The 27,288-nt window shown below is 49.2% G+C and overlaps 6 pseudogenes; 4 read left to right on the top strand and 2 right to left on the bottom strand.

The window, feature by feature from the left end:
• The first annotated feature begins 443 nt into the window (after positions 1 to 443).
• Positions 444 to 562, top strand: LOC143958805 (5S ribosomal RNA; annotated as a pseudogene).
• A 692-nt stretch (positions 563 to 1,254) lies between these two features.
• On the top strand, positions 1,255 to 1,373 carry LOC143958551 (5S ribosomal RNA; annotated as a pseudogene).
• Positions 1,374 to 4,696: 3,323 nt separating this feature from the next.
• LOC143958609 (5S ribosomal RNA) lies at positions 4,697 to 4,815 on the top strand (annotated as a pseudogene).
• A 324-nt stretch (positions 4,816 to 5,139) lies between these two features.
• On the top strand, positions 5,140 to 5,258 carry LOC143958653 (5S ribosomal RNA; annotated as a pseudogene).
• Positions 5,259 to 19,202: 13,944 nt separating this feature from the next.
• On the bottom strand, positions 19,203 to 19,321 carry LOC143958337 (5S ribosomal RNA; annotated as a pseudogene).
• Positions 19,322 to 19,644: 323 nt separating this feature from the next.
• On the bottom strand, positions 19,645 to 19,763 carry LOC143958413 (5S ribosomal RNA; annotated as a pseudogene).
• Positions 19,764 to 27,288: the final 7,525 nt, after the last annotated feature.

The raw sequence follows: 27,288 nt of genomic DNA, 5'->3' as shown, positions 1-27,288 counted from the left end.
ATTGTGGCTCTCCTCACAGAGGATGTCACATCTGTTCTTATTATATAGAACCTATTATGCTCCTCGTAAACTTTTTCAGTTTGGCCGAACGGCCGGACGCAAGTTGCCCCCGGTGCGGGAACATGGGGGGAGACATGATGCACATGTTTTGGAGATGCCCGAAGTTGATCCGCTACTGGACAGAGGTGACAGGAACCATTAATCGGGTGGTTGGAACCTCCACCAGGATGGAGGCGAAGTATTGTCTCCTGGGATTAGTTGAAGGAGTTGGAAACCCGGGAAGTAGCCAGATGGCAGTTCTGAGATGCCTATTTCAGGCAAGGAAACTGATTGCTCAACCCTGCTTAGCCTCCAATGTTGGCAATGACTTGGTTTTTTTCGCTTGTTTCCCAAGATGACCATGTTGGCGTTTGTCAAGATGGTTGAGAGTGCCCGAAGAGATCGCCTATGGCCCCATCCCCTTGAAAGTGCCTGATCTTGTCTGATCTCGGAGGCTAAGCATTGTCGGGCCTGATTAGTAACTGGATGGGAGACCAACTGGGAATACCAGGTGCCGTAGGATTCTTTTTATGTTGTTGGCGTTGACATGGTTTTTTTTTCCGCTTGTTTCCCAAGGTGATCATCTTGGCATTTGTCAAGAGGGCTGAGAGAGCCCAAAGAAATCTCCTACGGCCACACCCCCCTGAAAGCGCCCAATCTCATCTGATCTCAGAGGCTAAGCAGGGTCCGGCCTGGATAGTACCTAATTAAAGGTGCCGTAGGAATCTTTTTATATTGTTGGCTTTGACCTGTTTTTCTTTCGCTTGTTTCCCAAGGTGACCATTTTAGCATCAGTCAAGAGTTTTGAGTATGTCCCAAAGCGTTCGTCTGAGGTCACATCACCCTGAAAGCGCCAAATCTCAGAGGCTAAGCAGGGTCTGGGTGAGATGGGAGACCGCCAGGGTCTATGTTGTTGGCGTTGACCTTTTTTTTTCACTTGTTTCCCAAGATAACCATCTTGGTATTTGTCAAGAGGGTTGAGAGTGTCTAAATAGAACACCTATGGCCACATCACCCTGAAAGCGCACAATCTCATTGATCTCGGAGACCTAGCAGTGTACGGCCTGGTTAATACCTGTATGGGAGACTATCTGTGAATACCAGGTGCCGTAGGCTTCTTTTTATGTTGTTGGCGTTTACCTGTTTATTTTCGCTTGTTTCCCAAGGTGACCATCTTGGTGTTTAACAAGAGGGTTGAGAGTGCCCAAAGAGATCACCTACGGCCCCATCACCCTGAAAGTGCCCAATCTCATCTGATCTCAGAGGCTAAACAGTGTCGGGCCTGGTTAGTACCTGGATGGGAGACCGCCTGGAAATACCAGGTGCCATAGGTTTCTTTTTTTGTTGTTGGCTTTGAACTTGTTTCTCAAGGCGACCATCTTGGCGTTTGTCAAGAGGGTTGGACGTGTCTTGAAGAGAACACTTACGGCCACATCACCCTGAAAGCACCCGATCTCATCTGATTTCAGAGGCTTAGCAGCATCAGGCCTGGTTAGTACCTGGATGGGAGACTGCCTGGGAAGACCAGGTGACATAGAAGGATCTGGTCTGGTTAGTGTCTTGATTGGGAGATCGCCTGGGAATACCGGATACCGTAGGATTCTTTTTATGTTGTTGGCTTTGACCTGTTTTTTTCCCTTGTTTCCCAAGGTGACCATCTTGGCATTTGTCAAGAGGGTTGAGAGTGCACAAAGAAATTGCTTACGGGCACAACACCCTGAAAGCGCCCAATCTCGTTTGGTCTCAGAGGCTAAGCAGGGTTGGGCCTGGTTTGTACCTGGATGGGAGACCGCCTGGGTTTTCCAGATGCCGCAGGCTTCTTTTTATGTTGTTGGCGTTGACTTGTTTTTTTTGTTTGTTTCCCAAGGTGACCATCTTGCCGTTTGTCAAGAGGGTTGAGCGTGCATTTGATCTCAGAGGCTAAGCAGGGTTGGGACATGGTTAGTACCTGGATGGGAGACCGCCTGGGATTTCTCGATGCCATAGGCTTTAGGTTTAAGCTGTTGGCATTGACTTATTTTTTTTATTTTTTTTATTCTTTTATTAAGTAGAACAACATAAATATAACAGTCAACCATACAGCATGACCCAGGGTCACAATTACATGCTAACAAAAAATAGGCAGCCAAATAACTCTGGGTTCTCAGAGGGGAGTCCTACAGTTTCATGCAGAAAATAGAGAAACCCCACCTCGGACATGTAGTACAGTATAACTAATGCAGCCCTGTTCGGACAAATGTAATCATGGAGAGCAACTGGGACCACAGCGAGCCAGCTTATCATGACCTATGTGAACCAGAGTAAAATATGAGCCGGTCGTGTCCAGAACCCTGGGGCTCTTCTGGGTCCCAAAGGCTAGTAAGGAGACAAGGCATAGTCAAAAGGGAGGACGGGGGAAGAAGAGAGTGCAAAGACGGAGAGAGAGGAGGTGGGGGGATATCGGCGGGGAAAAAAAGAAAAATAAAGACAAAAAGGGAGGGGGGGAATGCCACCCAGGGCAGACATGGCCTACGTAGGTAAACGTTAGATGTTCAGTCGTTTTCTGGGACGGGGGCACTGCTCACCTCCCGAATGTAGTCTCGAGTACCAGTAAAATACCTCCAGGGCCTCCATGTAACACTAAATGCCTCTTCAGTGTTGTGAAGGGTGGCGGTCAATTCTTCCATCCGGAGAATATGATTGACTTTGGAATACCACAGCACCTTGGATGGGGGCTGAGGCTGCCTCCACAGTGCGGGAATGCAGGCCCGGGCGGCATTCAGGAGTTGCATTGTGAGGGTTTTTTTGTATTTTCGAACAGGCTGTTCGGTCAAGTGTAGAAGGCACGCTACTGGGAACCCAAAAGTTCCTCAAGCTCGGGCATGCCCAGAAAAGGTGTCCCATGGTCCCCATATCTGAATTTCACCTCCAACAAACATCCGGGATCGATCTATCCATTTTATTCAGAAGGTATGGGACTCTATACCAGCGTGAGACTATCTTGTATCTTGATATTGGTTTGCGATGGAAGCTTTATGTACTAAGGTCAGGATCTTCCCTATCTGTTGTGGGGTAAATGTGATGCCTAAGTCCCTCTCCCATTTGTGGATAAATGGTGGGGTCGACTCCTCCTCCTGACTACTCAATAGGTTGTACAGGAGGGAGAGGGTGTGTCGCACAGGTTCCTTTTTGTGACAGATGGATTTATAGGGTGTCAGGTCTCTAGGAGTTTAGGGGGCCCTTTGTATGGCCAGAAGAAAGGGACGAAGTTGATAAGCACTAAACAAGTCAAGCGGAGGGTCAGAAAGCTCGGCGTCAGTTTGCGTGGTCGGGAGCCCTCCCGTGGGCCACACCTCTCCCAGACGCTGTTTCCCCACCATTGTCAACTGTCGCAGTTTCTTGTTGGTAAATCCCGGTGGGAAGTCTGGATTACCTATAACCGGAGTCATTGGTGATGGCAGGGGAGCAATGTGTGTGCAGCAGAACAACCTCCGCACAACAGCCAACGTAGCTCCCACTACGGGGTGACCTCTAAGGTCTTTTGGTAGGGAGGACAGGAGCCACGGGGAGGTCAATAGGGGAATGGATCCATCCTCAATCTCCATCTCCACCCACTGCTTGTGTGGGCCATTACAATGCCAATCAACGACTCTCGCTAGCAGAGTCACTCTGTAGTATTGTCTGAGATCTGGGAGACCCAGACCCCCCTTGTCCTTTGGTCTGGCAAGCAATTGCAAACGGGCTCTGGGCGGTTTGCGCGCTCAAATAAAGTCCCGGAGCAGCACCTGCAGTTGTCTGAAAAAAATTGGGGGTAACCAGATCGGTAATGTCTGGAACATGTATAAGATCCGAGGGAGGGCCATCATTTTGAATGCATTACAGCGCCCGAACCAGGTCAGTGTTAAAGCATGCCAGTTTCCCAAATCATATTTCAGTCTATCCAGGAGAGGGACAAAATTAAGCAGGTACAATTGCGCTAAATCCGCTGCGATGTCAACGCCCAGTTAACGTATAGATTTTTCAGCCCAGTAGAATGGAAAAGCGGACCGGAGCCTCTTGGCCTCACCATCCGGGACCGATATATTCAATACAGCCGACTTGGCGCAATTGTTTTTATAGTTTGATAGGCTGCCGTGTCGCTGTAGAGACGCAAGTATTTTGGGAAGCAAAATGTGTGGATTGGAGACGGAAAAAATTAGATCGTCAGCGTACGCCGCAATTTTGTGGTGTGCCGAGGGTTTGGATATGCCAGTAATATTTGGGTCATTCCGAACGTGACACATAAGTGGTTCCAGTGTCAGAATTAAAATTAGGGGAGACAGAGAGCACCCCTGCCTCGTCCCATTAGTGATGGGGAAAGAGTCCGAGCACCCCTCGGTCACCCGTACCGCTGCCGACGGCGTGGAGTAAAGCGACATTACCCAGCTCATCATGTTGGGGCCAAGACCTATATGTTCCAGGGTGGCCTGCATAAAGTGCCAGGCCACCCTGTCAAAGTCCTTCTCCGCGTCCGTTGACAACATAAGCAAGGGCCTTCCCTGTTAATGCGCCGCATGGATTAAATTGAGGACTCGGGCCGTATTGTCTCTAGCTTCCGACTTATTTATATTTTTTTGCTTGTTTCCCAAGGTGACCATCTTGGCGTTTGTCAAGAGGGTTGAAAGTGCCTGAAGAGATTGCCTATGGCCACATCACTCTGAAAGCACCCAATCTCGTCTGATCTTGGAGGCTAAGAAGAGTCTGGCCTGGTTAGTACCTGGATGGGAGACCACCTGGGATTACCAGTTATTGTAGGCTTCTTTTTATGTTGTTGGCGTTGATTCGTTTTTTTTTTTTTCTTGTTTCCCAAGGTGACCATCTTGGCATTTGTCAAGAGGGTTGAGAGTGCCCAAAGAGATCGCTTACAGCAGCATCACCCTGAAAGAGCCCTATCTCTTCTCTTCTCTGAGGCTAAGAAGGGTTGGGCCTAGTTAGTACCTGGATGGGAGATGGCGTTGGAATACCAGGTGCCGTATTCTTCTTTTTATGTTGTTGACATTGACCTGTTTTTTTTTTTTCACTTGTTTCCCAAGGTGACCATCTTGGCATTTGTCAAGAGGGTTGAGAGTGCCCGAAGAGATCACCTATGGCCCCATCACCCTGAAAGCACCCAATCTCGTCTGATCTCGGATGCTAAACAGTGTCGGGCCTGGTTAGTACCTGGATGGGAGACCGCCTGGGAATACCAGGTGCCATAGGCTTCTGTTTTTTTTTTTTTTATTTAGTAGTATGCGACATACAATGTAAAGGCAACTTCACAGAATGTGTGATACAAATATTTACAATCAAATGATCATATTGCATGGATATCAGAGCCAATGGTAAGAAGTCTGAGGAGAATAGCACGTGTACAGCTTTGCGGTCATATCAAGATGAGATTAAAGCTCCATCTCGTTGGGATCCTCTACCACTTAAAATATTATTGATACTAGCCCTGCTACCCTCGAAGAGTTTAGATATCCATAGATAGGGGAAGAGTATTGTGTAGTAGTCAAATGGGGTCGGAACATACCATTTTCTTTTCCCTTTTTTGAGTTAAGAAGGGAAATAGTAGAACTGAAAGGAGGGAGAAGGGGAAAGAGAAGATTGGGGAAGGAAATGGCAGAAAAGGAAAAGAAGGGGTAAGGGGGTGTCGTGGGTAGAGTGGATAGGGTGGGGTCGCCTCCCAGGGAGCAAGAGACGCCCTCGGCTCACCAGCTCATCAGCTGTCCAACGTTTGGAACAGCGATCTCCAACGATCACCATGAGCTTACTATGTCTCGCGGAGGTATTCTTCCGAAAAGCGAAACTGGGTCCAGTAGAACCATCTGTTCCCATGCTCCTCCGTTTTATCCCTCATTGTGGCAGTCAGGTCTTCCATTCGTTCAATATCATTTACCCTTGCGAACCACTGGGTCACCATTGGAGCAGATTGCTCTTTCCACTGACTTGGGATGCAGGCCCTAGCTGCATTGAGGAGATGTTTAAGTAAGGACTTATGATAACGCTTTCTCGACATAGGAGTTAGATTGAGAAGAACTGCTGCGGGATCATTGGCTAAGGAAATGTCTGCGAACTTGTGGATGAGTCTCAGGACAGGCTGCCAGAATGTTTATAATTTAGGGCATTCCCAGAAAATGTGGAGAATGGTGCCAGTCTGTTGCCCACAGTGACAGCAGCGGTCAGATTGACCGGGGAATATTTTGGCCAACACCACCGGTGTACGATACCAGCGTGTGATCAGCTTATATGAGATCTCCTGATATTTACTGCAGAGTGACGACTTATGGGCGAAAAAGAGTATTCTGTCCTTCTGTGGTTTGGAGAATGTAGTTTGTAAGTCCCTTTTCCATTTAGCTAGGAAGGGTGGATCCGTGGAGGATTGTGCGTCTGTCAGGATTTGGTAGGACCTAGAGAGGGAACCACGAATTGGGCCATCATCCAGGCAAAGTTCCTCGAAGGGGTGGAATTGTCTAGAGAAGAACGAATGGATAGGTAGTGGTCCGAGGAAATGGATTAGCTGTCTAGCTCTCCAGCTATCCAATGCAACAGGTACTTGCTCTAGCAGTATGGTCCCCGTGGGAATCAAGCCCGTGGGTCCAAGAAATAGGGCTGCTCTCAGAAGCCCTTTCGGGGCTTGCCTGGTAAAGGCCTGGTCAGACAGGCCCGGAGGGAATCTAGGATGTCCAATAATTGGGGTCATAGGAGAAGGGAAGTTAGTCAGGTGGGAAAGGTGAAAAAAACTATCCATCTCGGCGAGCGAGGGGCCAATTAATGGGTGAGTAGTCACACAGGGCTCCAATGGCCTCCCCGCCCAAGGCAGACCAGCCAGTGGAACCCGCGCCATCTCCTGCTCTAGCTTGACCCATAGCTTCAGTTCCCCATGCCGGTGTCTTATCACATATGGTCCCCCATCAGATAGTGTCCGCTGTGTACTGCGCATGCGCAGTACACAGCAACACAGATTCCGAAAATTGCCGAGCATGAACGGCGCCTGCGCACTGAGTCCAGGTTCTATCCCCACTATCCAAGTGGACATAGAGTAAGAATATAAAAGAGCCGAGCGCAGCGAGGCCGAGCCCGAAGCGTGGCGAGCAAAGCTCGCCTGCGAGGGACCCTCTAATATTCACAACCCTATGTCCGCTTGGATGGTGGGGCTACCACCTCCACTCACCGCGCAGGCGCCGTTCAGCTTCGGAGATTTTCCGAAGCTTCGTCTGCTCCGTACTGCGCATGCGCAGTACGGCACGGACACTATATCATGGCCGGACAGTATATGGCAGAACACCGGCACCAGTCAACCACCGGTGTCATGTGCGTCGCTGTGTAATATAGAGCAGGGTCCGGGAAGCCAATACCTCCCCGCAATTTCGGTCGCAATAGCATTGCCCTACCAATACGCATATGTTTTCCGCACCAGAGGAACTTGATAAAGATTGAGCGAACCGCATGAAAGAAAGTCTGGGGTATTTTGATAGGTAAGGCTTGTAGTAGATACAGAAGTCGTGGCATCGCGTTCATCTTCAACACATTACAGCGTCCGAACCATGACAGAGCTAGTGGGTCCCATCTTTTAAGGTCCGCTGTAAGCCCATAGGCTTCTTTTTATGTTGTTGGCTTTGACCTGTTTTTTTTGCTTGTTTCTCAAGGCGACCATCTTGGCGTTTGTCAAGAGGGTTGGGCGTGTCTTGAAGAGAACGCTTACGGCCACATCAACCTGAAAGCACCCGATGTCGTCTGATTTCAGAGGCTAAGCAGCGTCAGGCCTGGTTAGTACCTGGATGGGAGACTCCCTGGGAAGACCAGGTGCCATAGAAGGATCTGGTCTGGTTAGTGTCTTTTTTTTTTTTTATTCTTTATTTATGGATTGCAGGTAATACAGAGACAAACTGTAAAAGACATAGATCCCTCAGTTTTCCAGGTTAACAAAAATACATAGTTAATACTTCGTGGGGGACCGGGGGAAACCTAACAACTTATGTCAGCAGCAGCCCCAGCCGTGGCTAGGCCACCACATTATCCCACTCTAATGATCTGGCACCCCAGTGTCTACTTATAAACCAGGGCAGTCCCCGGGGCGATCCCCCTCAAGGCCCAGACTGAGGGGCCTCTAACATCGGTCACCTTCATTCTATTGGTCAAAGAGCTCAGCCGGGACCACCCCGAGGGCCGCCAACCCCTGGCTGGGAAATCGAGGGAACAAAACGAAAAGATCCTTGCAATCACCATGTATTTTAATTATACTTGGGAGTTAGGGGGTAGGGAAAGAGGGGGGAGCAAATGGGCAGGAGAAGGGGATGGGGGTAGAAAGAATGAAAGTTATAGGGGGCTAACAGTGCTACGAGGCAGACGGGGGAGAGAGTGAACCAGGGTGGTATACGAGAAGGGAGAGAAAGAAAGAGGACTCCGATGGGTTCCCACGGCCGGACCCTTCCCTCTATACACGTGCCAGAGCCTACAGATAGGATCTGTATGCGTTGGAAAACCTGAACAGGCTCCAAGACAACCAACGAGCAGTGTGCTCTTCCTCCCTGTCGCCTAACGCTGATGTGAGCTGTTCCATACGGTAGATGTCGAGTCCAGGTTCTATCCCCACTATCCAAGTGGACACAGAGTAAGAATATAAAAGAGCCGAGCGCAGCGAGGCCGAGCCCGAAGCGTGGCGAGCGAAGCGTGGCGAGCGAAGCGTGGCGAGCGAAGCTCGCCTGCGAGGGGCCCTCTAATATTCACAACCCTATGTCCGCTTGGATGGTGGGGCTACCACCTCCACTCACCGCGCAGGCGCCGTTCAGCTTCGGAGATTTTCCGAAGCTTCGTCTGCTCCGTACTGCGCATGCGCAGTACGGCGCGGACACTATATCATGGCCGGACAGTATATGGCAGAACACCGGCACCAGTCAACCACCGGTGTCATGTGCGTTGCTGTGTAATATAGAGCAGGGTCCGGGAAGCCAATACCTCCCCGCAATTTCGGTCGCAATAGCATTGCCCTACCAATACGCATATGTTTTCCGCGCCAGAGGAACTTGATAAAGATTGAGTGAACCACATGAAAGAAAGTCTGGGGTATTTTGATAGGTAAGGCTTGTAGTAGATACAGAAGTCGTGGCATCGCGTTCATCTTCAACACATTACAGCGTCCGAACCATGACAGAGCTAGTGGGTCCCATCTTTTAAGGTCCGCTGTAAGCCCATAGGCTTCTTTTTATGTTGTTGGCTTTGACCTGTTTTTTTTTGCTTGTTTCTCAAGGTGAGCATCTTGGCGTTTGTCAAGAGGGTTGGGCGTGTCTTGAAGAGAACGCTTACGGCCACATCAACCTGAAAGAACCCGATCTCGTCTGATTTCAGAGGCTAAGCAGCGTCAGGCCTGGTTAGTACCTGGATGGGAGACTCCTTGGGAAGACCAGGTGCCATAGAAGGATCTGGTCTGGTTAGTGTCTTGATTGGGAGATCGCCTGGGAATACTGGATGCCGTAGGCTTCTTTTTATGTTGTTGGCTTTGACCTGTTTTTTTTAGCTTGTTTCCCAAGGTGACCATCTTGGCCTTTGTCAAGAGGCTTCAGAGTGCCCAAAGAGAGTGCCTACGGCCAAATCACTATACTATATATCTATATCTATAATAATAAATAATATTTTTAGTTATTATATATAAGATACTATATAGGGGATTTGGCCGTAGGCACTCTCTTTGGGCACTCTGAAGCCTCTTGACAAAGGCCAAGATGGTCACCTTGGGAAACAAGCTAAAAAAAACAGGTCAAAGCCAACAACATAAAAAGAAGCCTACGGCATCCAGTATTCCCAGGCGATCTCCCAATCAAGACACTAACCAGGGGGGGCGTGGCCTAGGCATGAAGGAGTGAGGACGCTCTTTTCCGGAGCTCCCGGTCCGTGACCCCTCCGCACCCCTTTACCACAGTTTGGTCGCATATTTCGGCATCGCCGACATCTCCGCGCTTCGGCGGAACACAGCCAGCCGAGCGGGGTCCGCCGCTGCTGCCATGGACAGGTACTTGGTCCCGCTGCAGCCTCCGGCCTCCACGCCGGATCCAGCCAAGATGGCGCCCGCGGCCTCCGGCGCTCCAGGACACGCGGCACAGAGGGAAGGTGAGCAGACTGCTATGCAGGGACACGACATGCCCCCGTTCTCCCCGCCTAGTGACTTGTCCCCGTGTCTCCCCCGCTCACTGTCCATGGCCTCGCTTGACAGCCCGGACCATAGCGGCCTGCCACCCTGGTTCCCTCACAACTCCCAACTGTCCCAGAGACCCTCCCGCAGTGGAAGCCTCATCCCAGGACCGAATGGCCAGGCTGCTCTCGCCTCAGACACACAGGGGGACCCACCGCTGCCACCAGCACCAGCATTATTGGGGGACAAGGCCATCCTAGCTTTACTCCAAAACCTTCCCACTAAAGCAGACTTTAGATGTATGGCAGCCAGGATTGAAACGACCTTGCGACATGAAATCGCAGGGGTCAAACGTGACGTGTCGGCTACGAACGAGCGGGTGACCACCCTGGCATCGGATGTGATCTCCCTGACCACTGATGTTTCTGGCCTGCAAGCCGCACATGATACCCTTGCTGACAGAGTGGCACAGTTGCAACTCCTAGTGGATGACCTTGAGAATCGCAACCGCAGATGCAACATCAGGATCAGAGACTTGCCCGAAGCCACTGGCCAGGCAGACCTCAAAGCCACAGTTACAGCTATATTTAATGCCTGTCTGGACTGCGCTGCTGACACAGTAATAGCCATTGATAGAGTCCACAGGACCCTGGGCCCCAGGAGCCCCACAGAGAACCGGCCACGTGACGTTTTATGCTGTCTCCACAATTACTCAGTTAGGGAGGATGTCCTGCAAGCGTCGTGGCGCAAAGGCAGCATTGATTTTGACGGGGCCCAAGTCACCCTTCTGCCAGATGTATCCCGCAAGACCTTCCAGATGAGACGCTGTCTGCGACCCCTTCTGGAACACCTAACTGAACGGAGGATTCCATACAAGTGGGGCCATCCGTTTCACCTTATAGTGCGCAAAAATGGGAGGCCCCTTGCGCTACGACACCCTTCGGAGGTCCCGTCCTTTCTGGAGGCTTTGGGCCTGCCCTCGGTTCAGGTCCCCGACTGGTTGGCTCCTGTTGTCCCCCAGGGAGCAGTGGCCCAGACGAACAACCCCTCAACCAGGCCACAGAGAGTGAGACGCCACCGTCGATCCCAACGTCAGAGATCGCAGGCCCCCCAAGATCGTGAACCCTGAGAGAGTACAGTAATTTTCCGTTATTCCTGTGTTATACCCTTTTTTTTTTGTTTTCTTTTTCTCTACCAACATAGACGGCTGGAGTATCCAGCTTTGTGTTGTTTACCATGCCACGGGCCATTGTTCCCAGTGCCCCCGCTAGGGGAGAGGAAGGACATTGGAAGAACAGAGTTGGACACTGCGCTTCCTGGACGAAGCCCTGAGTCATTGGCGGTACTGTTCACCATTCTCGTTACTGTTTATCTACAGGTGCCCTAGTCTCGGCGCTCTTTGTGTTTTTGGACTGCCTGGTGGTGCCCCCCGGGTGCCCCTGGGCGGCGTTCCCGCTCCCTCCCCCTCTCCTCCCCCCCCCCCCCCTTTTTTCCATTTTTTTTTTGGGGGGGGAGGGGCGGGTGCCTGGGTGGTATAAATTTATCTATACTCTGTGTTGAAAAGTTTAATATGTTGGTCTAATTATGCACTGTTCTACTGTTGTTAACTGCCCGATACCTGCTGCAGTGATGTTCTATAATGCGTTTGATGTCGTAGTTAAGATGCCAAAGAAGCTCCGTGCACGCCCGATTGCGACTGCATGGACCATGGGATGCTGGAGGGGTACTGCACCGACGAGTTCCTCCCTCTGCAGTGCCTTACCTCTCCCCCCACTAGGCCCCTCTGCCCTAACCGGCAGGTTCTCTCCGATAGGAGCTTTAGCAATTCCCCGATCTATCCCCACCCCTCCTACCCTCCTCCTCCCTACTAACTCCGGACCTTCTCCGCTTCGTTACTGCTTTTCCTTTTTCTCCTCCTCTTCCTCTGTGCTTGAACTCTATATCTACTACTGACTCTGGTGGGGACCGCCGGCCGGGTACCACTGCCGTCATGGCCCTGAAGCTGGTTTCCTGGAATGTGAAAGGGCTGAATGTACCTGAAAAAAGGTCCAGCTGCCTAACAGAATTGTGGCGGATGAAGCCCCAAATAGTTTTCCTCCAGGAGACCCATTTCAGGACAGACCAAATACCACGGCTTTATAGTAAGCACTTCCCCCTGGCCCACCACAGCACGTCCCCTACTTCCAAATCGAGAGGAGTGTGTGTTCTTCTTGCTAAAAACTTGCCGTGGCGCCTGTTAGCTGTCCAAGCCGATAGTGAAGGGAGATATCTCTTCATTAAGGGAACTCTCCACTCGCAAACTTTTACTCTTGCCAACCTATACATGCCGAATGTGGACCAGCTGCCGGCCTTAGAAGCATGCTTGGATGCCCTGGCTGCATTCTCGGAGGGTACTTTGATCGTTGGGGGGGACTTTAACCTCACCTTGGACCCCCGCAGAGACTCATCATCGGGCACCTCTGCGATTTCTGCGAGAACGCGTTCACACATAAGAGACCTGCTACACTCCCACCGACTGATCGATGTGTGGCGTACGCTTCACCCACAGGATAGGGACTATACGTTCTTTTCCACCGCTCATGGTTCTTACTCACGTATAGATATGTTTTTAGTCGACCCACAATGCTATCCCGGCGGTCACAGACACTCAGATAGGCCACATAGCCCTGTCTGACCATGCCCCGATTTCTTTGATGCTGAAGCTACAACAGGAGTCGCGTGGTCAGTCCTGGTGGAGACTGAACGAGTCTCTCCTGAAGGACCCTGAGACCCACGCAGACCTGCTTAGGGAATTAGAAAGTTACTTTGATCATAACCGTGATTCTGTTTCCAACCCCCTCATGTTATGGGCGGCTCATAAATGCTACATTAGGGGCATTCTTATTAAACATGGTCATAGACTCAAAGTGGCCAAAACTGAGGCTCTCTCCAAACGTATTGCCAAGTTGCATGCGTGTGAACAACGACACAAATCCCAGCCGACTGCTGCGCTGGAGGTGAGAGATCTTAGAGAACAAATCAGAGATTTCTCTCTCTTTCAGGCTAGAACCAGACTCATGTGGGTCCGCAGGACGTATTATGAATATGGAGACAAGTGTAGTAGGTCCCTAGCGAACTCCCTGAGTGCCCAACGCAACGCGTCCTTCATTCCAACCATAACCTCCCCTTCGGGTGCCAAGCTTCATGATTCACGGGAGATAGCGGAGTGTTTCCGATCTTTCTATGAAGCCCTTTATAACTTGCACCCCCGGGACTCAGGAGATGCCCTCCAGGCCGGCACAGCAGCCATTGATGAGTACCTAGCTTCGGCAAACCTCCCGTCGCTTACACAGGAAGAGATAGAGCTTCTCTCGCAACCTATCTCCCCGGAGGAATTGTCGACAGCGTTAAGAGACTCACCCAAGGGCAAGGCACCAGGCCCAGATGGGTTTACGGTCCCTTATTATAAGGCCTTCCTCTCCCTGTTGTCCACGCCGTTTGTGTCAGCTTTTAACGCCCTATTGGAGGGCCAGACCTTTCCACCGGAGCTGTTGCAGGCAAGCATCTCGGTCATACCCAAGCCGGAGAAGGATCCACTTCTCTGTGCGAACTACAGGCCCATCTCCTTATTAAACAGCGACCTTAAGCTCTTCACTAAGATACTGGCGGAGCAGTTGGTGCCCATTCTCCAACGCCTGATACCTCTGGATCAGGTGGGGTTTATTCGTAACAGGGAAGCCAGAGACAACACTACCAGGACAATCAATGTTATAGAACGCGCCAGACGCCTTAAACTACCGATTATGTTGCTCTCTGTGGACACAGAAAAAGCGTTTGACAGGGTGAGCTGGCCTTTTTTGCTAGCCACCCTGCGAAGCCTGGGTGTACCCCCCCCCCCCATGCTTTCATGGGCTACAGCTCTTTACTCGTCACCGACGGCGATGGTTAGGGTCAATGGGTTTGCCTAGTCGCGTTTCACTATTGGCAATGGAACGAGGCAGGGATGCCCGTTGTCCCCCCTTTTGTTTGTCCTATCGCTTGAACCCTTGCTGCACCACATCAGGCAGAACATAGACATCAAGGGACTGGACACCCCCTCACACCACCATAAGGTCGCAGCCTTTGCAGATGACCTCTTGTTCTATGTCTCAGAGCCTCACATTACATTGCCGAATCTCTTAGCGGAAATAAGACGATATGGCACCCTGTCAAATTTTAAAATTAACTTACAGAAATCGGAAGCACTCAACGTCTCCCTGTCTACCAATGCCCAGACGAGTCTAAGCACTAATTTTCCCTTTCGTTGGGCAACTGGGGCTATACAATATCTGGGTACCAAGGTTCCCCCGGACCCACATCTGATTTTCCAATTGAATTTCCAGCCGCTTCTAAAAAAAATTGCCGTAGATCTAGAGAGGTGGTCAAAGTTGGCGACCTCTTGGTTTGGGAGATGCAATGTGCTCAAAATGAATGTAATGCCCAGACTCTTGTACCTATTACAAGCCTTACCGATAAAAATCCCCCAATCATTTTTTAAAGCCATGCGCTCCATCTTTATTCGATACGTATGGCAGGGCAGGCCTCCAAGACTCAGCCGAACATTACTGCTCAGACCAAAAGACAAGGGAGGGATTGGCCTCCCAGATCCGGAATGGTACTATACGGCGGTGCACATGAACAGAGTAGTTGACTGGTGCAGACACCTGAAGGATAAGCTGTGGGTTCGTCTGGAGCATGAATCCGTACCATTTCCACTTGAGGGTTTGCCCTGGAGTGGACCGGGCTGGTCGGGAGCGACGCGGGCACACCCACACATTGAGCCAACGTTACAAGAGCTAGACAGATATTTTACCCTGACGGGCGTGCCCAGTTTCCCTTCGCCCATGACTCCTATTATTGGACACCCACGCTTTGAACCCGGCATGACGGAAAAGTCTTTCCGCCTCGACCCTGACTGGGACCTTGTGCGGGCCTCTTCTTTTCTTGGCCCTAGGACGTGGACAGCGGTCTCCACTATGGACGAGGCGTTAGCAACCACGGCCCTGGGACAGTGGAAGCTTTCCCAACTCTCCCACTTCTTGAAATCTTTGCCAAACAGTGGCGAATTCCTCAGACCCCTAACATCGTTTGAGGAGGTATTCTCAGGAGAGGGACCGACCCGAAGGTCTCTTTCCCTGTCATATCGCATCCTACTGGACCAACTCTCCCAGGGTAACCTGGTGTTCGTGGAAAAATGGGAGCGAGACCTGCATGTCCGGCTCTCGCCAGACCAGAAGAACCGCGCGCTTCTTTTTGCGCACAAGTCATCCCTATGTAGTAAATACCAGGAAATAGCTTATAAAATTTTGACCCGATGGTACAGGACCCCCACTGTCCTGGCGGCTATGTTTCCCGGTCACAGCCCTTTGTGCTGGAGATGCGGTGAACAAGCCGGCACGTTACTACATATCTTCTGGGAATGCCCTCAACTGGCCCATTTCTGGAGACAGGTTCTCAATATCATTTATGACCTCACGGCTATTGATCTCCAGAACAACCCAGCTGCGATCTTCCTCAATCTGACCCCACTCTCGAGCAAGAAGTACCATAAATCTCTCTTAAAACATCTTCTGAGTGGGGCCAGGGCATGTATACCTAGCATGTGGAAACAGCAGGCCGCTCCACTGGTGTCTCACTGGTTTGCAAGAGTTTGCGACATCTACCGTATGGAACAGCTCACATCAGCGTTAGGCAACAGGGAGGAAGAGCACACTGCTTGTTGGTTGTCTTGGAGCCTGTTCAGGTTTTCCGACGCATACAGATCCTATCTGTAGGCTCTGGCACGTGTATAGAGGGAAGGGTCCGGCCGTGGGAACCCATCGGAGTCCTCTTTCTTTCTCTCCCTTCTCGTATACCACCCTGGTTCACTCTCTCCCCCGTCTGCCTCGTAGCACTGTTAGCCCCCTATAACTTTCATTCTTTCTACCCCATCCCCTTCTCCTGCCCATTTGCTCCCCCCTCTTTCCCTACCCCCTAACTCCCAAGTATAATTAAAATACATGGTGATTGCAAGGATCTTTTCGTTTTGTTCCCTCGATTTCCCAGCCAGGGGTTGGCGGCCCTCGGGGTGGTCCCGGCTGAGCTCTTTGACCAATAGAATGAAGGTGACCGATGTTAGAGGCCCCTCAGTCTGGGCCTTGAGGGGGATCGCCCCGCGGACTGCCCTGGTTTATAAGTAGACACTAGGGTGCCAGATCATTAGAGTGGGATAATGTGGTGGCCTAGCCACGGCTGGGGCTGCTGCTGACATAAGTTGTTAGGTTTCCCCCGGTCCCCCACGAAGTATTAACTATGTATTTTTGTTAACCTGGAAAACTGAGGGATCTATGTCTTTTACAGTTTGTCTCTGTATTACCTGCAATCCGTAAATAAAGAATAAAAAAAAAAAAAAGACACTAACCAGACCAGATCCTTCTATGGCACCTGGTCTTCCCAGGGAGTCTCCCATCCAGGTACTAACCAGGCCTGACGCTGCTTAGCCTCTGAAATCAGACGACATTGGGTGCTTTCAGGTTGATGTGGCCGTAAGCGTTCTCTTCAAGACACGCCCAACCCTCTTGACAAACGCCAAGATGGTCGCCTTGAGAAACAAGCAAAAAAAACAGGTCAAAGCCAACAACATAAAAAGAAGCCTATGGGCTTACAGCGGACCTTAAAAGATGGGACCCACTAGCTCTGTCATGGTTCGGACGCTGTAATGTGTTGAAGATGAACGCGATGCCACGACTTCTCTATCTACTACAAGCCTTACCTATCAAAATACCCCAGACTTTCTTTCATGCGGTTCGCTCAATCTTTATCAAGTTCCTCTGGCGCGGGAAACATATGCGTATTGGTAGGGCAATGCTATTGCGACCGATATTGCGGGGAGGTATTGGCTGCCCGGACCCTGCTCTATATTACACAGCAACGCACATGACACCGGTGGTTGACTGGTGCCGGTGTTCTGCCATATACTGTCCGGCCATGATATAGTGTCCGCACCGTACTGCGCATGCGCAGTACGGAGCAGACGAAGCTTCGGAAAATCTCCGAAGCTGAACGGCGCCTGCGCGGTGAGTGGAGGTGGTAGCCCCACCATCCAAGCGGACATAGGGTTGTGAATATTAGAGGGCCCCTCGCAGGCGAGCTTCGCTCGCCACCCTTCGGGCTCGGCCTCGCTGCGCTCGGCTCTTTTATATTCTTACTCTATGTCCACTTGGATAGTGGGGATAGAACCTGGACTCAGTGCGCAGGCGCCGTTCATGCTCGTCAATTTTCGGAATCTGTGTTGCTGTGTACTGCGCATGCGCAGTACACAGCGGACACTATCCGATGGGGGACCATATGTAATAAGACACCGGCATGGGGAACTGAAGCTATGGGTCAAGCTAGAGCAGGAGAAGGCGCGGGTTCCACTGGCTGGTCTGCCTTGGGCGGGGAGGCCATTGGAGCCCTGTGTGACTACTCACCCGTTAATTGGCCCCTCGCTCGCCGAGATGGATAGTTTTTTTCATCTTTCCCACCTGACTAACTTCCCTTCTCCTATGACCCCAATTATTGGACATCCTAGATTCCCTCCGGGCCTGTCTGACCAGGCCTTTACCAGGCAAGCCCCGAAAGGGCTTCTGAGAGCAGCCCTATTTCTTGGACCCACGGGCTTGATTCCCATGGGGACCATACTGCTAGAGCAAGTACCTGTTGCATTGGATAGCTGGAGAGCTAGACAGCTAATCCATTTCCTCAGATCACTACCTAACCATTCGTTCTTCTCTAGCCAATTCCACCCCTTCGAGGAACTTTGCCTGGATGATGGCCCAATTCGTGGTTCCCTCTCTAGGTCCTACCAAATCCTGACAGACGCACAATCCTCCACGGATCCACCTTTCCTAGCTAAATGGAAAAGGGACTAACAAACTACATTCTCCAAACCACAGAAGGACAGAATACTCTTTTTCGCCCATAAGTCGTCACTCTGCAGTAAATATCAGGAGATCTCATATAAGCTGATCACACGCTGGTATCGTACACCGGTGGTGTTGGCCAAAATATTCCCCGGTCAATCTGACCGCTGCTGTCGCTGTGGGCAACAGATTGGCACCATTCTCCACATTTTCAGGGAATGCCCTAAATTACAAACATTCGGGCAGCCTGTCCTGAGCCTCATCCACAAGTTCACAGACATTTCCTTAGCCAATGATCCCGCAGCAGTTCTTCTCAATCTAACTCCTATGTCGAGAAAGCGTTATCATAAGTCCTTACTTAAACATCTCCTCAATGCAGCTAGGGCCTGCATCCCAAGTCAGTGGAAAGAGCAATCTGCTCCAATGGTGACCTAGTGGTTCGCAAGGGTAAATGATATTGAACGAATGGCAGACCTGACTGCCACAATGAGGGATAAAACGGAGGAGCATGGGAACAGATGGTTCTACTGGACCCAGTTTCGCTTTTCGGAAGAATACCTCCGCGAGACATAGTAAGCTCATGGTGATCGTTGGAGATCGCTGTTCCAAACGTTGGACAGCTGATGAGCTGGTGAGCCGAGGGCGTCTCTTGCTCCCTGGGAGGGGACCCCACCCGACCCCACCCTATCCACTCTACCCACGACACCCCCTTACCCCTTCTTTTCCTTTTCTGCCATTTCCTTCCCCAATCTTCTCTTTCCCCTTCTCCCTCCTTTCAGTTCCACTATTTCCCTTCTTAACTCAAAAAAGGGAAAAGAAAATGGTATGTTCCGACCCCATTTGACTACTACACAATACTCTTCCCCTATCTATGGATATCTAAACTCTTCGAGGGTAGCAGGGCTAGTATCAATAATATTTTAAGTGGTAGAGGATCCCAACGAGATGGAGCTTTAATCTCATCTTGATATGACCGCAAAGCTGTACACGTGCTATTCTCCTCAGACTTCTTACCATTGGCTCTGATATCCATGCAATATGATCGTTTGTTTATAACTATCTGTATCACACATTCTGTGAAGTTGCCTTTGCATTGTATGTCACATACTACTAAATAAAAAAACAAAAAAAACAGAAGCCTATGGCACCTGGTATTCCCAGGCGGTCTCCCATCCAGGTACTAACCAGGCCCGACACTGTTTAGCATCCGAGATCAGACGAGATTGGGCGCTTTCAGGGTGATGGGGCCGTAGGTGATCTCTTCGGGCACTCTCAACCCTCTTGACAAATGCCAAGATGGTCACCTTGGGAAACAAGTGAAAAAAAAAACAGGTCAATGTCAACAACATAAAAAGAAGAATACGGCACCTGGTATTCCAACTCCATCTCCCATCCAGGTACTAACTAGGCCCAACCCTTCTTAGCCTCAGAAAAGAGAAGAGATAGGGCTCTTTCAGGGTGATGCTGCTGTAAGCGATCTCTTTGGGCACTCTCAACCCTCTTGACAAATGCCAAGATGGTCACCTTGGGAAACAAGCAAAAAAAATAAAACGAATTAACGCCAACAACATAAAAAGAAGCCTACAATAACTGGTAATCCCAGGTGGTCTCCCATCCAGGTACTAACCAGGCCCGACTCTTCTTAGCCTCCAAGATCAGATGAGATTGGGTGCTTTCAGAGTGATGTGGCCATAGACAATCTCTTCAGGCACTCTCAACCCTCTTGACAAACACCAAGATGGTCACTTTGGGAAATAAGCGAAAAAAAAAAACAGGTCAACGCCAACAACATAAAAAGAAGTCTACGACACCTGGTATTCCCAGGCGGTCTCCCATCCAGGTACTAACAAGGCCCGACTCTATTAGCCTCCAACATCAAATGAGATCGGGTGCTTTCAGGGTGATGTGCCCGTAGGCAATCTCTTCAGGCACTTTCAACCCTCTTGACAAATGCCAAGATGGTCACCTTAGGAAACAAGCAAAAAAATAAAAATAAGTCGGAAGCTAGAGACAATACGGCCCGAGTCCTCAATTTAATCCATGCGGCGCATGTACAGGGAAGGCCCTTGCTTATGTTGTCAACGGACGCGGAGAAGGCCTTTGACAGGGTGGCCTGGCACTTTATGCAGGCCACCCTGGAACATATAGGTCTTGGCCCCAACATGATGAGCTGGGTAATGTCGCTTTACTCCACGCCATCGGCAGCGGTACGGGTGACCGAGTGGTGCTCGGACTCTTTCCCCATCACTAATGGGACGAGGCAGGGGTGCCCTCTGTCTCCCCTAATTTTAATTCTGACACTGGAACCACTTATGTGTCACGTTCGGAATGACCCGAATATTACTGGCATATCCAAACCCTCGGCACACCACAAAATTGTGGCGTACGCTGATGATCTAATTTTTTCCGTCTCCAATCCACACATTTTGCTTCCCAAAATACTTGCGTCTCTACAGCGACACGGCAGCCTATCAAACTATAAAAACAATTGCGCCAAGTCGGCTGTATTGAATATATCGGTCCCGGATGGTGAGGCCAAGAGGCTCCGCTCCTCTTTTCCATTCTACTGGGCTGAAAAATCTATACGTTAACTGGGCGTTGACATCGCAGCGGATTTAGCGCAATTGTACCTGCTTGATTTTGTCCCTCTCCTGGATAGACTGAAATCTGATTTGGGAAACTGGCATGCTTTAACACTGACCTGGTTTGGGCGCTGTAATGCATTCAAAATGATGGCCCTCCCTCGGATCTTATACATGTTCCAGACATTACCGATCCGGTTACCCCCAATTTTTTTCAGACAACTGTAGGTGCTGCTCCGGGACTTTATTTGGGCGCGCAAACCGCCCAGAGCCCGTTTGCAATTGCTTGCCAGACCAAAGGACAAGGGGGGTCTGGGTCTCCCAGATCTCAGACAATACTACAGAGTGATTCTGCTAGCGAGAGTCGTTGATTGGCATTGTAATGGCCCACACAAGCAGTGGGTGGAGATGGAGATTGAGGATGGATCCATTCCCCTATTGACCTCCCCGTGGCTCCTGTCCTCCCTACCAAAAGACCTCAGAGGTCACCCCGTAGTGGGAGCTACGTTGGCTGTTGTGCGGAGGTTGTTCCGCTGCACACACATTGCTCCCCTGCCATCACCAATGACTCCGGTTATAGGTAATCCAGACTTCCCATCGGGATTTACCAACAAGAAACTGCGACAGTTGACAGTGGTGGGGAAACAGCGTCTGGGAGAGGTGTGGCCCACGGGAGGGCTCCCGACCACGTAAACGGTCGCCGAGCTTTCTGACCCTCCGCTTGACTTGTTTAGTGCTTATCAACTTCGTCACTTTCTTCTGGCCATACAAAGGGCCCCCTACACTCCTAGAGACCTGACACCCTATAAATCCATCTGTCACAAAAGGGAACCTGTGCGACACACCCTCTCCCTCCTGTACAACCTATTGAGTAGTCAGGAGGAGGAGTCGACCCCCACCATTTATCCACAAATGGGAGAGGGACTTAGGCATCACATTTACCCCACAACAGATAGGGAAGATCCTGACCTTAGTACATAAAGCTTCCATCGCAAACCAATATTAAGATACAAGATAGTCTCACGCTGGTATAGAGTCCCATACCTTCTGAATAAAATGGATAGATCGATCCCGGATGTTTGTTGGAGGTGAAATTCAGATATGGGGATCATGGGACACCTTTTCTGGGCATGCCCGACCTTGAGGAACTTTTGGGTTCCCAGTAGCGTGCCTTCTACACTTGACCGAACAGCCTGTTCGAAAATACAAAAAAACCCTCACGATGCAACTCCTGAATGCCACCCGGGCCTGCATTCCCGCACTGTGGAGGCAGCCTCAGCCCCCATCCAAGGTGCTGTGGTATTCCAAAGTCAATCATATTCTCCGGATGGAAGAATTGACCGCCACCCTTCACAACACTGAAGAGGCATTTAGTGTTACATGGAGGCCCTGGAGGTATTTTACTGGTACTCGAGACTACATTCGGGAGGTGAGCAGTGCCTCCGTCCCAGAAAACGACTGAACATCTAACGTTTACCTACGTAGGCCATGTCTGCCCTGGGTGGCATTCCCCCCCCCTCCTTTTTGTCTTTATTTTTCTTTTTTTCCCCGTCGCCATCCCCCCACCTCCTCTCTCTCCGTCTTTGCACTCTCTTCTTCCCCCGTCCTCCCTTTTGACTATGCCTTGTCTCCTTACTAGCCTTCGGGACCCAGAAGAACCCCAGGGTTCTGGACATGACCAGCTCATATTTTGCTCTGGTTCACGTAGGTCATGATAAGCTGGCTCGCTGTGGTCCCAGTTGTTCTCCATGATTACATTTGTCCGAACGGAGCTGCACTAGTTATACTGTACTACATGTCGGAGGTGGGGTTTCTCTATTTTCTGCATGAAACTGTAGGACTCCCCTCTGAGAACCCAGAGTTATTTGGCTGCCTATTTTTTGTTAGCATGTAATTGTGACCCTGGGTCATGCTGTATGGTTGACTGTTATATTTATATTGTTCTACTTATGCTTAATAAAAGAATAAAACAAAAAAAAAAAAATAAGTCAATGCCAACAACTTAAAAAAAAAGCCTATGGCATCGAGAAATCCCAGGCGGTTTCCCATCCCGGTACTAACCAGGTCCCAACCCTGCTTAGCCTCTGAGATCAAATGCACGCTCAACCCTCTTGACAAACCCCAAGATGGTCACCTTGGGAAACAAACAAAAAAAACAAGTCAACGCCAACAACATAAAAAGAAGCCTGCAGCATTTGGAAAACCCAGGCGGTCTCCCATCCAGGTACAAACCAGGCCCAATCCTGCTTAGCCTCTGAGACCAAACGAGATTGGGCGTTTTCAGGGTGTTGTGCCCGTAGGCAATTTCTTTGTGCACTCTTAACCCTCTTGACAAATGCCAAGATGGTCACCTTGGGAAACAAGGGAAAAAAAACAGGTCAAAGCCAACAACATAAAAAGAATCCTACGGCATCCGGTATTCCCAGGCGATCTCCCAATCAAGACACTAACCAGACCAGATCCTTCTATGTCACCTGGTCTTCCCAGGCAGTCTCCCATCCAGGTACTAACCAGGCCTGATGCTGCTAAGCCTCTGAAATCAGACGAGATCGGGTGCTTTCAGTGTGATGTGGCCGTAAGCGTTCTCTTCAAGACACGGCCAACCCTCTTGACAAACGCCAAGATGGTCGCCTTGAGAAACAAGCGAAAAAAACAGTTCAAAGCCAACAACATAAAAAGAAGCCTACGGCACCTGGTATTCACAGATGGTCTCCCATACAGGTATTAACCAGGCCGTACACTGCTAGGCCTCCGAGATCAGATGAGATTCTGACCTTTCAGGGTGATGTGGCCATAGGTGTTCTATTTAGACACTCTCAACCCTCTTGACAAATACCAAGATGGTTATCTTGGGAAACAAGTGAAAAAAAAAAGGTCAACGCCAACAACATAGACCCTGGCGGTCTCCCATCTGACCCAGACCCTGCTTAGCCTCTGAGATCGGGCACTTTCAGGGTGATGTGACCTCAGGTGAACGCTTTGGGACATACTCAAAACTCTTGACTGATGCTAAAATGGTCACCTTGGGAAACAAGCGAAAGAAAAACAGGTCAAAGCCAACAATATAAAAAGATTCCTACGGCACCTTTAATTAGGTACAATCCAGGCCGGACCCTGCTTAGCCTCTGAGATCAGATGAGATCGGGCGCTTTCAGGGGGATGTGGCCGTAGGAGATTTCTTTGGGCTCTCTCAGCCCTCTTGACAAATGCCAAGATGATCACCTTGGGAAACAAGCGGAAAAAAAAACACATGTCAACGCCAACAACATAAAAAGAATGCTACGGCACCTGGTATTCCCAGTTGGTCTCCCATCCAGTTATTAATCAGGCCCGACAATGCTTAGCCTCCGAGATCAGACAAGATCAGGCACTTTCAAGGTGATGGGGCCATAGGCGATCTCTTCGGGCACTCTCAACCATCTTGACAAACGCCAACATGGTCATCTTCGGAAACAAGGGAAAAAAACCAAGTCATTGCCAACATTGGAGGCTAAGCAGGGTTGGGCAATCAGTTTCCTTGCCTGAAATAGGCATCTCAGAACTGCCATCTGGCTACTTCCCGGGTTTCCAACTCCTTCAACTAATCCCAGGAGACAATACTTCGCCTCCATCCTGGTGGAGGTTCCAACCACCCGATCAATGGTTCCTGTCACCTCTGTCCAGTAGCGGATCAACTTCGGGCATCTCCAAAACATGTGCATCATGTCTCCCCCCATGTTCCCGCACCGGGGGCAACTTGCGTCCGGCCGTTCGGCCAAACTGAAAAAGTTTACGAGGAGCATAATAGGTTCTATATAATAAGAACAGATGTGACATCCTGTGTGAGGAGAGCCACAATTCACCACAGGCAGGATTCCTGTGGCCAATTATAGCTCAGGGGGGTTTAGTACACACCCCACACTATATAAGGCCGCCAGCATGGCGGCCTTTTATAGTGTGTTGCGGTGGTCAGGGAAAGAGGACAATAGGCAGGGACAGTGTCTTTACTGCTTGGGAACCTAGCACTGTTACAGTGGGTGTTATGTGCCTCCTGCACAGTACACACCTGAAGCTACCCTTTATTACTGGTGTTCAATTTCTGCAATACATGCATCTGCAGTGCAGAAGTTAGAGTCGGTGTTGTGTGCCTCCTGCACAGTATACACCTTATTGCTGGTGTTCTGTTTCTGTAATACAGGAACCTAGTACTGTTACAGTGCTAGGGTGTACAGAGAAGCTGGTATATATAGAAGACTACAGCATACAGAAGAAAGGCTAGTGAATACAGAATACAGGTTTCGTGTATGTAGATAGGCTTGAGTATACAGAGATGCTAGAGTAAACAGTGAGGCTGGGGTACACAGAGAGGCTAGTTTAAAGACAAATACAAAGATGTTAGTGTATATAGAGAGGTTAGTGTATAGAGAGAGTCGAGTGTATACAGAAAGGACAGTGCATATAGAGAAGCTAGTGTATACAGAAAGGGTATACATGAAAGCTGACATTCTATACAGAAGACTGGGTAGTGTATACAGAGAGTCTAGTGGGTACAGAAGACAGGCTGGTGTATTCTAGCTAGTTTTTACAGTCTAGTGTATACAGAAGACAGGCTGTGGTATACAGAGAGTTTAGTGTATTCAGAGAGTCTAGTGTATACAGCTGGCGAGTGTATACATAAGACTGGCTAGTTTACACAGTGTTTACAGAGATGCAAGGGTGTACAGAGATGCTGGTATACAGAAGAAAGGCTAGTTAATACACAATACAGAAGACTCGTGTATGTAGATAGGCTTGAGTATACAGAGATGCTAGAGTAAACAGTGAGGCTGGGGTACACAGAGAGGCTAATTTAAAGAGAGGCTAGTATATACAAAGATGTTAGTGTATATAGAGAGGTTAATGTATAGAGAAGGTCGAGAGTATACAGAAAGGACAGTGCATATAGAGAAACTAGTGTATACAGAAGACAGGCTTGGGTATACATCAAAGCTGACAGTGTATACAGAAGACTGGGTAGTGCATACAGAGAGTCTATTGGGTAAAGAAGACAGGCTGGTGTATTCTAGCTAGTTTTTACAGTCTAATGTATACAGAAGACAGGCTGTGGTATACTGAGGGTTTAGTGTATTCAGAGAGTCTAGTGTACAGAGAAGCAGGAAGCTAGTATATATAAGGCTAGTGAATACAGGCTAGTGAATGCAGATAGGCTTGAGTATACAGAGATGCTAGAGTAAACAATGAGGCTGGGGTACACAGAGAGGCTAATTTAAAGAGAGGCTAGTATATACAAAGATGTTAGTGTATATAGAGAGGTTAGTGTATAGAGAGAGTCGAGTGTATACAGATAGGACAGTGGATATAGAGAGACTAGTGTATACAGAAGACAGGCTTGGGTATACATCCAAGCTGACAGTGTATACAGAAGACTGGGTAGTGTATACAGAGAATCTAGTGGGTACAGAAGACAGGCTGGTGTATTCTAGCTAGTGTTTACAGTCTAGTGTATACAGAAGACAGGCTGTGGTATACAGAGGATTTAGTGTATTACAGAGATGCAAGGGTGTACAGAGAAGCTAGTATATATAAAAGACTACAGCATACAGAAGAAAGGCTAGTGAATACAGAATAAAGGCTGGCTTTCTACGGAGAGGCTACCACTACGGAGATGCAGAACACTATATATAGAGAAAGGGTATATAGAGAGGCTAGATTATACAGAGAGGCTAGTGCATAGAGTGAAGCTATTGTATATAGAAGCCTGGTTAGTGTATACAGAGAAGCTAGTGTGTACAGAAGAAAGGCTAGACAGGCTATAAAGAGAGACAAGTTTTTACAGAAGACAGTTTGGGGTATACAGAGATGCTAGTTTATACAGAGAGACTAATGTATACAGAAGACAGGCTAGGGCATACAGAAGACAGAAGACGGGCTAGTGTATTCAGAACATAGGCTAGTGTATATCGAAGACAGGCTATTGTATGCAGAAGACCGGCTAGTGTAAACATGCTGGTGTATATAGAGAGGCTAGTGAATTTAGAGGGTAGGCTAAGTGATAACAGAAGGCAATCTGGGCTATACAGAGACATTTCATCTAGCTCACATCTCTAATGGAGTTTGTCTCATTGCCATGTTATGCCTTTTCATTCTTGTGCTAAATATAGATCACTACACGATTTTAATCATCCACATCAAGCATGCAATAAAACTATCATAAATCAAAATAAACCATGTACTCTTTTGCTCTATTTTGCATATTTGTACCGGGACTGTGAGTATGTGACAGTCCTGACACACCATCCTGACTTATTTTTCTTTATTTCTTATTAGAAATGGAGAGTACTATCTCAAAATCCGCTTAAATCTATTCACTTCTACCGCTAATTGTACCTTAATGCAAAATGTTCACAAAACCATCCATTTGCTACCAGACATGCTGCACATACTAAGAGTAATGTAACCATCGCTCTCTAACGATGTAAACAGTTTTATTGCTTTTCTGACATTGACCGAGTATCTCTGACATTAACTGAGTATCTCTCTGCACTATGATCTTAATAATAATAATAATAATAATAATAGAATTGTGTAATGCAAAGATCAACTAGTCAATCAATAAGCTTTCTCATTGGTACCGGCATATCCTTTAAATTTAGACTAACGC

This window comes from Lithobates pipiens, unplaced genomic scaffold (genome assembly GCF_037356315.1).
Source record: "Lithobates pipiens isolate NorthernLeopardFrog02 unplaced genomic scaffold, aLitPip1_a1.2 Scaffold_61, whole genome shotgun sequence".
Taxonomy (NCBI): Eukaryota; Metazoa; Chordata; class Amphibia; order Anura; family Ranidae; genus Lithobates; species Lithobates pipiens.
Note: the sequence above shows the minus strand (reverse complement) of the source record. Positions and strands in the feature narration are given on the sequence as shown.